Consider the following 12687-nt stretch of genomic DNA (forward strand, 5'->3'; position numbering starts at 1 on the left):
CTACTTTGCCCTTTGCTCATTCGTTTACTGGTTCATATGATGTAAATATTGAGTTCCTGTTGCATTCCAGGCATGACACTAGGCTCCAAAGATGTAAAGATGAAAAAGGTGACAGACAGTTTCTGCTTTCAGGGAGTTCTCGTGGGAGGCCACACAAGCAAATGGAGTGAAACAACTGCAAAGGGAAGTATGTGTGCAGATTCTGAATACTGTGCTGTCCCCAGCATAGCATCTTCTTTGGCTCCCTAGTGCCAACAGGAAAGAGTCCAAGCTCCCTAGCAGAGCACACCAGGCCCGTTCAATAGCATCATCTCTTGCTGTTCCTTTCCTTTCACTTTGTGCTTCATTCCTTTTGATCCTCCTGCTGTTCCCCTTCTCTGTGCCCCCATCCTCTCTTTGCTCCTTGTGCTCCCCTGGGGAACAATACTCCCCTCCCCCAGAGAAACAGTGACTGAGGCTTGTGTATCTCTGTAACCCCTAGCCTCTAGCATCATGCTTGCGTTACTAGGTGCTTAATCAATGAATGAGTGAGTGAATGACTCAATGAATGATTCCTATTCTGTGCTTTGCTTTGCTTACTTCCAGCTGCACTTTTCCTTTGGACTCCTTCCCCCTGCAAGTCATATGTCTGACCACCTCTTCTACCATAGGTCCAGAGACCTCACTGCTCCTGACCTTCTTTCCTTTATGCCGACACCTCAGCTCTGCTGGCCCTGAAGGTCAGTGCCCACAGGTAGCTACCTCTTCACTGTCATCTCTCTGGTCTGCCCTGCCTCAAACAAAGAAAGGCCTGTTTCCTTGCCCTTAGGAAGATGGTTCTTCTAGGACAAGCAAAACTGCCTCCATGGCCTTTTCTGTGTCTCCATTTCCAAAACATCTCCCTTTCCCAGTATTAGGAGTGAGGGATATGCCATTTCTGCTACATTGATTAATTCAACAATCATCTTTTTGAGCCCCAAGTTTGTACCTGGGGCTCTGTGGAAGCACTCCTACTCTCATCTAGTTTCTGCCCTTCTAATGAAGAAGATCTGTTTCTTTAATCCCTTCCTACTGAATATATTGGGTTTCTCCTATGTATGGACTGACAGGGATTTAAAAAAATTTTTTAGCATTAAAACTCTTTAAATGAAATCTTACATGGCATATCAATGAGTGAAACAGAAAAAAACCAATATTTTGTCGTATATGTTATTTTATTTGATAATTGTAGCTTATAATGTACAGGTAATGAATGAAAACAATGAGACTGTTACGATGAATGAACATGAAAATTTGAAATGGAAGGTTTGGAATGACGGTTGAAGCCTCAAAGCATCCTCACTATTAATGCATCCCTGTATTTCGTATTAGCTGTACGGCCTTGAGAAAATTGTGACTGCCTGCCATTGGAAGTAATAACACTTTTAAACAGGATACCTTGCAGATTCAGGATATTCTGATTAAGATGACCCAGAACCTTGAAAGAGGAATATAGGAAACCGGTTTTAATGTTGACTCCCTAACACTATACGACAACTGTTTGCATTCCTTAATTATAAAGGATCTAATTGAAAGGAATAGATAAACAGGTTCTTCAACCAATTTATATCTTTGTTTGACAGAAAATACTTCCCCAAAACATATTGTATCATTATGAAATATTGTTATTAAAATTGTTCTCAGAAGCTTCAGTGCCTGTTTCTCTCTAGTATCACTTAAAGCCTTTAACAAAACAAAAAGGACAAAAAAGAAAGAAAAAGGAAAGGATTAATTTGGCGTGTTGAGCCCAAACTTCATTTATCACTTTCGCTTTGCCAGCTATAGGAGGAATGGTAATAGCGTGGCCCCACATTGCTGATTTGGAATTTTATTTTAAGATTTTATTTATTTATTTGAGATAGAGCGAGAGTGAGAGAGTACAAGCAGGGCAGAGGGGCTGAGGGAGAAGCAGATTCCCCGCTGAGCAGGGAGCCCGATGTGAGCCTCCATTCCCGGACCCTGAGATCAGGACCTAAGCTGAACGCAGATGCTTAACCGACTGAGCCACCCAGGTGCCCTTGAGTTGGAATTTTAAAAGGCTGCCAAGCACTCTGAGAATAAAACAAGCACTAAAGCTACCAGCGATCCCTGGTGCAGCATGTTGTGTGGTCACTCGTTACTGCGTGGTGTATTATTATATCTTTGTATGAGCGTGCACTCAATGGATACTCCTGACGCTCACCTGGCATTTAATTGAGTATGGCCCCCGTGAGCCAGGGTGGTGGTAGCGTCCTTGCATGCATGATTTTACGGCATGAGAAGACTTGCTTGGGTCTGAATTGTTAAGACATTTTTGGAACCATGGCTTTCCTAATTAATTACATGTGTTCCAACATACACATGGTTTTGGCAGGAGAACCTTTATTCTGAAGTGGGCATATTAACCTGCAACTTATGGGGTCTGTGATGGCTCACTTTGGCATATCACACACTTGACTGCTTATGGTTTAAAAAACATTTTTAAAAATATAATTGGACTCAAACATTTGTAGAACCTTTGAAACACATCGGTTGAGCTCTAGTGTATTGGAGTAAGGCATGAGACCGTTGGGATTTCAGGGAGGCTGCGGAGCTGGCTGGGGCAAGCCCTCCTTGTTGCAGTCGGATAGATGTCTGCCCAGCTCAGGAGTTTTCACCTTCCTGATGCTCAGCATTTGTCTGTGGGGACTTGAATTCACATAGAGCAGGTCGTCACTTGTGGCTGTGGAACTAGCTCCCCCTGGCGAAGAGCCATCAGGAGGGTCTCAGGTATAAGCTGCCCATGTCCCCAAGGATCAACACCGTTCTTGCCAAGGAAGGCTGGCACACCCCCTTCCTCAAATTTCTCTTTCCTGCAGCTCCTTGAGGGACTACACTGGACTTCCAGACTCCCTGTCATCAGGGTGTTTGCTCCACCCTTCTGACTTATGCTCTGGTTTTAATAATTGTAGTGGACAGAGAAGTCAGCTTGGGGCCAGGAGACCCAGACAGACCAAAGTTAGATAACTAGGAATGCTTCCTGTTCCCATTTGCGTGCTCCTCGATGCGGCATCGTTACTGTGAGTCCCCACCTTTGTGGATGCTTCAGAGAGACCGGACTTGGGGGACCCCACCGGCGGTGGACCAAAGTCCCTGCTTGAGGAATACTGGTTGGGAATGCAATGGCAAGTGGATCGCCTTTAATGGCCTTGATTAAGAAGCCACAAGTCTGCCAGCCTGTCCGCCCTACTTGCAATTCTCAAGAGAAAGCCACACAGAATTTGGTCAGAATTACTCAAGCACATGTGGTGTGGCTGACCCACAGGGCTGGAATTCTTTTCATGCCCAGTGTGGTACGCATGTAGTGATTCTGTCTGTCCACTTCCTGCCAGTCCCCATGACCACTTCTTCTTTCTCCAGTGGACACTGGGAGGCTGGTTTCCTCCAGAGTTCAGTCATGGGCCTTCTGCTCTCCATTTGCTACGCTCAGTCAGGGCACACATCAGCTGAGGCCTTCCACACACCTGCAGTTAACACTCCAGGATCACAGCATGCCTCCAGCCTTCTTTTCCAATGGGATCCCCCCCAAACTTCTTCACGTGTCCTGCAGTCTGGCCAAACTCAATATTCCTGGGTCTTCCTGTGCCTCCTCCATGAAGGAGAGTATGATGTAAGGCCCCTCTTTTCAAAGCGCGTATAGCCTAGTGCAAAATATAAAAAGCACACACTTTTGGTATATGCAAAAGATTGGCACGCAGGGTTATAGGAGTCCAAAAGAGGGAGCAATTATGTATGCAGGGGCAGATCAAAGAATGTTCTCGCAGGAGGTGATGTGATGTCGATCTTCAAGGATGGGTAGGACTCAGAAATGCAATAATGTGGAGAAGTACCTTCAGCAGAGTGAAACCCAGAGGTAGAAGGAGTTGGGAAGTATACAAGGAAGGGAGTGATTCTGTTTGCTCGGATGTTGGGCTGTATTGGAAAGAATGTGACTCAGTAGGCAGTGATTTTAGGACAGACGAGTGGCATTATTAGAACACTGTTTCCTAGTGCTCAGCCTGGCACCAGTATATGACGTTGGGTAGGGGGTGGGGGCTGGTGGAGAAAAAGGAGGCTTTTCTGAGTTAGGCAAGTGGCAGAGGGCATGGAGAGACACAAGGGATAGGAGGTAGCATTTTCAGGGCAAGGGAGAGGAAGGGACCATGATAGCCCCCAAGTCTGACCCTGAGTGATTGGGAGGCTCAGGCGATTGTGCACACTGTAGAGAAAAGAGGAAACGGGTGGGCGGGGGAATGAATTTAGGACCCGCTGGGCTGGAGAGATCTCTGGCAAATCCAAGTGCAGACTCCCATTTCCCCTCGTCCAACGCAGCATTCCGGACTTCCCTTTGAGGTCAGGCTCTCAGCCCCACTCCTCCTGGTTAGGTCTAGCCCCGCTTTGGCACCCAGGCTTATCTGATCTGAGGCACTAAATACTGACCCTCTGATGGGCTGACCTAGGCCTGATGATGAGCACCTTGGTGTCCATCTCTAGCCCCTCACAGGACCAGGCTTTGCTTGTCTTCTTCTCAAATGCCTGTCCTCTTTCTTATGTTCTTATTCACATCGGCCCTCCTGGGACAGAAGCCCCTCCCCCAGGCTGGTGCCAGGGCCCTGGTATCCTGGTCAGACCAAGCCAGTCTCTACAGATAACTTCCTGGGTTTTCTCTTTGTCTCACCAGCCTAGGGGACACCTTGCTGCTTCCAGTCAGTGACCATTTTTAAGGCCCATAGGACTGGCTCAACTCTGCTGTCCGCAAGGCCCAGTCCTCAGGGTGTGTGTTGTCCTTAGGGCTGGGTCCTGGCCCTCTTTCCACTCCCAGGTGCTACTTCAGGTGCAACACCACACCTCACCAAGTGACTTCTAGGAAATTTGAGGTGTCCAGCAGGTGCACAGCACACTCTGTACCTTGCACCCACCTGGGACCTTTGATGAAAGCATCTTGCATCCTGCCTCCCAGGGTTTGAAAATCCTTCTGGATTCTCACCCCTCCCTCTGTTCTACCCTGGTTATCCTCCCACAACTGGACACCTGGCCTTCATGCTACCGGGAGGTCTCCACGCTACGGGTGCTGATGTTTCCTGTCTTGGTGGTTTGCCGGTGGTCTCATCTGAGTTCTGGCAGTGCCATCATCCAGTTTCATGGGATCTTTCTCTGTGTGTATGGTTTGGGGCCTACAGAAATAAACTGAAACTGGGGAGGGAGCTGGGAGCATCCTGAGCCTCTGTGACTGATTTAGCCAAACATCTTCAATCACTTTCTTCTCATTCCGAAGACTTCACATAATTAAAACCATTCCTGGCCAACACTAAATAAATTTTGCACATGCTGCTTGAATTACTGTGCAGTCTTACCCGAGTGTGCCTTTCTCAGAGATTAATATTTCACTGAAACTATTCCTCTGGGTAGGCTGAAGCCAGCAGCTGTAGAAATTCAACATTTGCCTTATACAATGAAACTTTAGGACAGGGCTGCTTTTCACATTTCTCAGATATGTAGCTCATTTGGAGGGGAAAAAAAAGCATTCTTGGCAGAGTCCATGTGGCATGAGCCAGATATCCCAGCTTGTATTGCTATATATTTAGATATAAAGTGATGAGAAAATGTCCTTTAAATGCTTATCATATAACATTGGTACACAGAAATTAGAATGACCATTTATTGAGTACCTACTATGTGCCAGGCATTGACATGCTCTGTACCCTCACAAACACCCCAGGAGTGGACCAGACCTGGGCCTATTTGCCTTGTGATCCCTGTTCTGCCCTGGATAGCAGGGGCTGACCTGGAGGCTGCCTTTCTCAGACTCCAGGGTGCTCTGGCTTCCTGCTGGGTTTGGCCAATGGAGGCATCAGTGGGAGGTTAAAGGATAGAGGAAAGGAGGAGTCCAAAGTATTTCTTCCCTCTCTCTCTTCCTCAGGCATCTCCTCTAATAGTGCCCACATTTCTATGGTTCCAGATTCTTCCTGGTGACCTGGCTCCCAGGTAACACTGCCTCCTCCCTTTGTCCCTTCAACCGTCTGCTGCCATGGTTGCTGATCTCTTGGTTGCCTCATCCTTACTCCAACTAATTTCACCTTTTTAAAATGATGTCAATTTGAGAAGTTCTTTAAACTCTTGACTTTATCATCTATCATGTCAGGCTTCATTCCTCAGCTTCTCCATCACCTTCCACCTGTACTTCTATCTTTATCATTGCAATCCATTCCCTGCATTCAATTCCTTGTTGCAAATACTTGAAACAGTTTCTATTTCTCTGCTTAGATGTTGATTGATGGATTGAGGTAGGAATCAGCCTCATTTTAATGATGAGGAAACAGAGGGTCAGGGAAGTCAGCTAACTTGCCCCGTCTTAAAGATAGGGGATGATGGAGCTTGGGTTTAAATTCAGCTTGGGTTTAATTCTGATCAGTTCTGAAGCTTGTGAGCTTTCTCTGACATTAGCCTGTGTTGTTTACTGGCGCCACATGAAACAAATCTAATTTCTCCTGCATAATCCCTTCGTATTCTAGAAGAAGAAAACTCTCACCATCATCTTCTCCTTCCCTTCAACTGTTGCTCATAAGAAAGAATTTTGAATTTCCCCTGATGTCCTGGTTGAGTCTTTTAAATTTGTGCTTCTTAAACTTTAATGTGAAGATTATGATTCAGGATGACTCTGGAGGCAATTTCAGATTTATATGCCATCGTTATAAATAATACAGAGATCCTATGTTCCATTTAACCAGTTTTCCTAAGTGATAACATTTTGCAGGACTGTAGTACAATATCACAACCAGGATGTTGACACTGATGGAGTCAAGATGCAGAACATTCCCATCACCACCAAGATCCCTCTGTTGCCCTTTTATAGCTGTACTCACTTCCCTTCTGACCTCACCCCCTCCTTAACCCCTAAAACCACCAATTGGTTCCCCGTTTCTATAGTCTGACATTTCAAGAATGTTATATAAATGAAATCATACAATACGGAACCTTCTGAGATTGAGTTTTTTTCACTTGGCATAATTTTTTGAAGATTCATTCAGGTTGTTGCATGAGTTAAAAGTTTGTTGTTGTTGTTGTTGTTGTTGTTCTGATTAGTATTCCATGTCATTGATGTACCACAATTTGTTTAAACATTAACCCATTGAAGGAAATTTGGGTTGTTTCCAATTTGGGGCTATTATAAATAAAGCTGCTATAAATAAATATGTGGGTTTTCTGTGAACCTAAGTCTTCATGTCTTTGAGATAAATTCCCAGGACCAATGCAATTGCTGGGTTGTATGATAATTGCATGTCTAGTTTTTGAAGAAACTGCCAAATTGCTTTCCATAGTGGCTGTTTCATTTTACATTCCCATGAGCAATGTATGAGTGATCCATTTTTCCACATCCTTGTCAACATTTGGTGGTGTCACTATTTTTGAAGGTTCTTTATATATTCTAGATACTATTCCTTTTGGCAGATAAGTGATTTGCAGATATTCCCCCCACCCCTGCCTCTATAGTTTGTTTTTTCATCCTCTTAACACAGAAAAAAAATGTTTTTAATTTTGATGATGTCCAAATTATCAATTTTCCCTGTTTTGGAATGTGATTTTGGTGTCAAGCCTAAGAATTCTTTTCCTAGTCCTTGATCCCAAAGATTTCCTTTATAAGAAGTCTGAGGTCTCAGAGAGATTCTTTGATTCCAGGGGTGAGAGAAGTAGAAGATAGAAGGTTCTGATGGGAGAGTGGGATTTCTGAGTGTGAGCCAGTCACCCACAGTCATTCAACATTGGCTCTGTGCTTTAACTGTGGGAGGCCCTGGGAACAGAGAGCAGAAGGAAGACATGGTCCCTGCCCTTAAGGAGCACGCAGCCCAGATTTCAGAGGTGGCACCTTTCCAGGTGACAACAAGGTCCAGGATGTGTCCCTGGAAATGGTTTGCTACAGTGGGTTGGAGGGGAAGTTTGGTGAGCAAAGGAAGCCAAGTGGCTGGCAGGCTAGCATGTTGGATGTGTCACCCACCAGTGTTTATCATTCCTGTAGAGAAAAGGACGTTTCTTTCTACTCAGTGATTTCTCTGAGACCATGTGTATCCTCTTCCCATCCTGTGGTCTGGGAGCTCTTTTTCCATTCAAGCCTTTGCCTCTCACATGCCATGTGACCACATCAGGATCAGCTCTTGCATGGTTTTCACTAGTGTAGAGGGGAGGGTGAGTGGGTCTCAAAAACCTAATTCCATGTCTTGGCGCCTGAGTCTCTAAAGAACTATCGATCCTGTGCTTCAAGTTTCCTTTTAGTTTTTGCCCTTAATTTCTTCACCAGGAAAATGGACATAAGAAGGTGCCACAGGGGCGCCTGGGTGGCTCAGTCGTTAAGCGTCTGCCTTCGGCTCAGGGCGTGATCCTGGTGTTCTGGGATCGAGCCCCACATCGGGCTCCTCCGCTGGGAGCCTGCTTCTTCCTCTCCCACTCCCCCTGCTTGTGTTCCCTCTCTCGCTGGCTGTCTCTCTGTCAAATGAATAAATAAAATCTTAAAAAAAAAAAAAAGGTGCCACAAATCCTTTGTGAGGCTGAGGCAGCTGGGATACGTATCTGTAAGATGTAGAGAAGCAAGCAGAAGTCAGATGCTGCAGGAATCAGCAGGAAGTGCGTGCAGACAAATGACTGTCTGTGTATGCATGGAGCAGGGGACCACTTAGCGCTCCAGGAGCTCCAGGACGGATTTCATTCCTTCTACACACTTTGCAACGAAGCTGGCAACATAAAGAAGCTGTGTGGGATCCTATCTTTCAGAGGTCCCTGCTGGCTTCCCTAGCTGGGTTGAACGTAGCTTGAGGCCTTGAGACTCTGGCTGTGGGAATCCACACATCAGCACTTCTTGGTTTTTTTTGCCTACACAGAGCTGTGTGAGACTTCATTTCATGGCCCATCAGGGCACTGCTATCTGGGAGCCAAATTCCCTCCCTTCCTGTTCCAGAGAGACTGGCCTGAAAACTTCACTGATGAAGGGCCACGTGGACACATCCCACTCTAGCTGTCTTGTGGGCTTTGGCTGCAGGGGGGAGGAGGAAGCATGCATCTCTGATCTTTTACCCCTTGCTTCCCTTTCTGCTATGAACTTAGGGGTTTGGTTTCTCTGGCTGGGCTGGTTCGCATTCCATATGAAACTCTGGCAGCAGGCTTTATCCTCTCAGGAGATGCTATCGCATCTTTTCAGAGGTCCAGGTAAACCTCGCCTGGGCTTCTCTGCTAGGTTCACGACGACACTAAGTCTAAGGCATGACGTGATCTCCTGTGCATGTGATGGCTTTCTGATTTTTTTTTTTTTTTTGGTGCCATTTCTCTTTTCTTTCAGAGCCTGAGAAGCCAACTGGGGCCAACCAAGTTTCAGAACCTCTACTGCTTGAAACCAACATCACCAGGGATGAACTGTTTTTGCCAGATAATCCTTTGTTCCTGACAGCACATCTCTCCCCAGGTAGCTAAGGGGATAATGAGTTTTTACCACCCTCTGCACACTGTGTGATGAGATAGTCCCCTGCACAGGGGCTTATGCACCAGGGGCTACTCACTGCTGCTACTGAAGTATAAGATGAAATCTGTCATCCTTGGGCACATTTCATTTTATACATTCAGTGATTACACTCAGTATAAATGAGTGGACTCAGGGTTCCAGAGAATATGATTTTGCAGCACTGGGAATGAGGTTACCTCTAAAATGGAAGCCAGTGAGAATAATGTCCGATGCATATAATTAGCCATTCTGTCTAAGAGATGGTGCTGATAGACAGGCTGTCATCTTCATCAAGAGACCAGCATGTGTTTAGGGAGACAAAATTATGGGAGGTAAGTGATGGACAGAAGCTGTGTTTTTTCAATTGTGTTGCAGCTTGTCAGTTATTAGTTGAAGGAGCTTTGAGTCAGGGATGAGAGAAAGCTGTCAGAGAGTAAGATTTATAAGAATTGGTGGGTTCTGTCCAAAAAGAGTGCACTATGATGCTGGTTGGCTGGCCCTGGAGTGTCCTCTAAACACAACGTCCCCTAGAGTAGTGTGGGGCTAATCCAATGGATTATCACCAGGAGAAAGCCCTGGCTTTGCAAGTATGCAGCTCTGTAGTTGTAATTTTGTCCTTGCCAAGATCCCCAGGATCCAGTTGTCTAGAAGAGGACCTGATTTAGCTCTGGCGCCAGCTGACTCGCCAGTTATGAGTTAATAAACTTCAATTGGTTGATGTGTTCTCTTGAGAGGCTTGGTTAATGTGAGCTGTTCTCTTGGTTCCTGGGAACATTGAGTTACTGGTCACTTGGACTCGTGTCCTGATCAAGGCCTGCCAAGCAGACCCTCTCCCTGACACCGTCCTAACGTACAGGTGATGCATATGAGCTTCACAAGCACTGAGAACCACTCACACAGGTAAATGAAGTAATGATGTTTGTTTTAGAATAGGGTTTCTCAACCTTGATGCATTCACATTTTGGACCAGATAGTTCTTCGTTGTGAGGGACTATCCTGTGTGCTGTAGGATGCTTAGCATATCCTTCCCACCTACCCACCAGATGCCAGTACTAACCCCCACTGCAACTGTGACAATCAAAAATGTTACTACACATAGCCTAATGTCTCCCGTGGGGGACACACTGCCCAAAGTTGAGAACCACTGATTCTAGGAGCTAGCCAGTAGTAAGCGACTTCCTTGAGGAACAGACCACAAATTGTGGTCTTGGGGATGGATGAATGCTTCATGCCCCTTACTTTTATATTGGTAGGTGTATTGATCAGGGTTCTCCAGAGAAACAGAAGCAGTAGGGTATATATCCTACCACTAGGATATATATGTGTGATTATGGAGGCTGAGAAGTCCCAGGATCTGCCATCTGCAAGCTGAACACTCAGGAGAGCCTATGGGATCGTTCAGTTCGAGTCCAAAGGCCTGAGAATGAAGGGAGCGAATGGTGACAGTCCAAACTGAGGCTGGAGAAGATGGGATGAGATGTCTCAACGCCAAGCAGTAAGACAGGAAAAGGGGGGCAAATTCCTCCTCCCTCCACCTTTCATTCCGTTAGGCCCTGAGCAGACTGGACCATGCTCACCCACATTGCGGAGGGTGGTCTACTTTTGTGAGTCCACTGATTCAAATGCTAACCTCATCTGGAAACATGCTCACAGACACACCCAGAAATAATGTTTAATCTGGGCACCCCAGGGCCTGTCAGATTGACTCATAAAATTAATCATCACAGTAGGAGATGCAGAAAGGTTTTAATGATAGGGCAGATCACCAGTGGGAGGTGTCCGGAGCTACTTGGACTCTTCCATCTCTATTAAGGGAGAGTCGGGGAGAAGGGTTTGGATTTAGAATTTGGCTCTGGGGTTCATCACTCTTCTAACTTCAGCAGTCCATGTCTCATTGGCAGCTGTCCTGAGCAGAATTTCCTCTGCCAAGCCCTGCCCTCTGTCTCGGTGTCCTCACTAAGGTGCCCTGTAACCACCTGGAGAACCTGGCAGGGCCAGTGAGGACTCACCCTCATACCCTAGGTCAGATTTATAAAGGAGGCACTAAGTGCCTCCTGGGCTCGTGCTGTTATAGTATCTTAGTGTTCAGGCTGAAGGGGATCACAGAGGTCAGGTAGCACAATTTTCAAACTCTACTGGGTATTTTATAAAACGGGAATTTGATTCCAAAGGTCTCAGGTGGTGTCCAAGATTATGTAGATCCAACAAGCTTCTGAGTGATGTCAATGCTGCTGGTCCTTGAACCATACTTTAAGTAGTAAGACTTTAGGCCAGAGGTCTGCAAACTATGGCCCATGGACCAAACTGGATCCACCACCTATGTTTGCAAATAAAGTTCTGTTGGAATATAGCCACACTTGTTCATTTACATATTGTCTATGCTGGCTTTCATACCACAATGGCCAAATTGAGTAGTTGAGACAGACTCCATGGCCCCTGAAGACTGAAAGATACTCCCTGGCCCTTATAGTAAAGAGAACTGACCCCTGCTCTAGGCTGACTTGTAGCCATGTGGAGGGACCATGGAGGATCTTCCCGGTCGCTCCTTTGGATGGGCCATCCAGAGGTTGTCTTTCCTTACCCTTGGCCTGTCTTTTTCATCGCTCTTCTTCTCACCTTTAACTCCTGCAACCCTCTCCATTAGTGCCAGGGGCGTGAGGAGACTTGTAGGAATAATTTCTGTGTCTCAGTGAAGTTTCTACCTTGTATGTGATCCTCTCATTGTCCTGACAAAGTGTTCTGCCTGGCGCCCCACTCAGAGCCAGTCAGCCCTGGTATCCGTTGGTCTTCTGGGTGGCTCATGTTCAGAAACACCCTCAGAGACTGTTTAGAAACACCCTCAGAGACTTAATGCCTACAGAACTCATGCCTGAATGCTCTATTTGTTTCTCAGCCAGTCAGCCTTTCCTGAGAACCTTCTTTCATCAGGCACCATGCCAGATTTTTAGGTAACAGGGATACGTCAGATGCCTTTTCAGTCTAGGAGAAAACCTGTAAACTGATCATTCCAATTCCAATATCATGGGTGCAATATTAGAAGAATATTTGGATACTTTGATAGCCAAAGAAAAGGGTCTCAGTGATGTGGAGCTTCACTGCAGTGGACTTCTCATTTTTTCCCCCTCAATCATGAATTTTTATTGAATTTTACACAAACACATTTTTGCATCCAATGGTGTGATATGTTT

General features: G+C 45.9%; 1 protein-coding gene across 2 annotated transcripts in view; it reads left to right on the forward strand.

Annotated features, from left to right (window-relative positions):
• The window catches only part of EVA1A (eva-1 homolog A, regulator of programmed cell death), a 48984-nt gene that overhangs the window by 16098 nt on the left and 20199 nt on the right, over positions 1 to 12687 (forward strand). For both annotated transcript variants that reach the window (XM_040623265.1, XM_040623264.1), the window contains exon 2: positions 9341 to 9463. The gene's annotated coding sequence lies outside the window, so the exon portion shown is untranslated. The remainder of the gene's footprint in view (positions 1 to 9340; positions 9464 to 12687) is intronic.

This window comes from Ursus maritimus, unplaced genomic scaffold (genome assembly GCF_017311325.1).
Source record: "Ursus maritimus isolate PB19 unplaced genomic scaffold, ASM1731132v1 scaffold_6, whole genome shotgun sequence".
NCBI lineage: Eukaryota > Metazoa > Chordata > Mammalia > Carnivora > Ursidae > Ursus > Ursus maritimus.